Genomic DNA, 818 nt, shown 5'->3' with positions numbered 1-818 from the left:
TTTATTCTGAGCCAATATGGCATTCAGAGTATCAACTTCAAGAACTCCCTTCTTCATAGGCGTCCCATTACTCACAGGATTCCTTTTAGAAGTGTACATGAACTGGTTATTAGCAACCATGTCAATGAGTTCTTGAGCTTCTGCAGGCGTTTTCTTTAGATGAATGGATCCACCTGCAGAAGTGTCCAGTGACATCTTTGATAGCTCAGATAAACCATCATAGAATATATCCAGGATGGTCCATTCTGAAAGCATGTCAGAAGGACACTTTTTGGTCAACTGTTTGTATCTTTCCCAAGCTTCATAGAGGGATTCACCTTCTTTCTGTCTGAAGGTTTGAACATCAGCTCTAAGCTTGCTCAGCTTTTGAGGAGGAAAGTACTTGGCTAAGAAAGCCGTGACCAGCTTATCCCAAGAGTTCAGGCTGTCTTTAGGTTAAGAATCCAACCATAATCTAGCTCTGTCTCTTACAGCAAAAGGGAAAAGCATGAGCCTGTAGACTTCAGGATCTACTCCATTAGTCTTAACAGTATCACATATCTGCAAGAATTCAGTTAAGAACTGAAAAGGATCTTCAGATGGAAGTCCATGAAACTTGCAGTTCTGCTGCATCAGAGAAACTAATTGAGGTTTCAGCTCAAAGTTGTTTGCTCCAATGGCAGGAATGGAGATGCTTCTTCCATGTAAATTGGAATTAGGTGCAGTAAAGTCACCAAGCATTCTCCTTGCATTATTATTATTTTCGGCTGCCATCTCCTTTTCCTGTTCGAAAATTTCTGAAAGGTTATCTCTGGATTGTTGTATTTTAGCTTCTCTTA

General features: G+C 40.3%; 1 non-coding gene across 1 annotated transcript; it reads left to right on the top strand.

The window, feature by feature from the left end:
• Positions 1-249: 249 nt before the first annotated feature.
• LOC112773688 (small nucleolar RNA R71) lies at positions 250-357 on the top strand. The gene has a single exon (XR_003188225.1). It is a non-coding gene; the product is annotated as a small nucleolar RNA R71 (small nucleolar RNA).
• The last annotated feature ends 461 nt before the right edge of the window (positions 358-818 follow it).

This window comes from Arachis hypogaea, chromosome 18 (assembly GCF_003086295.3).
Source record: "Arachis hypogaea cultivar Tifrunner chromosome 18, arahy.Tifrunner.gnm2.J5K5, whole genome shotgun sequence".
NCBI classification, from domain to species: Eukaryota; Viridiplantae; Streptophyta; class Magnoliopsida; order Fabales; family Fabaceae; genus Arachis; species Arachis hypogaea.
This window is presented reverse-complemented; position numbering and strand designations above follow the sequence as displayed.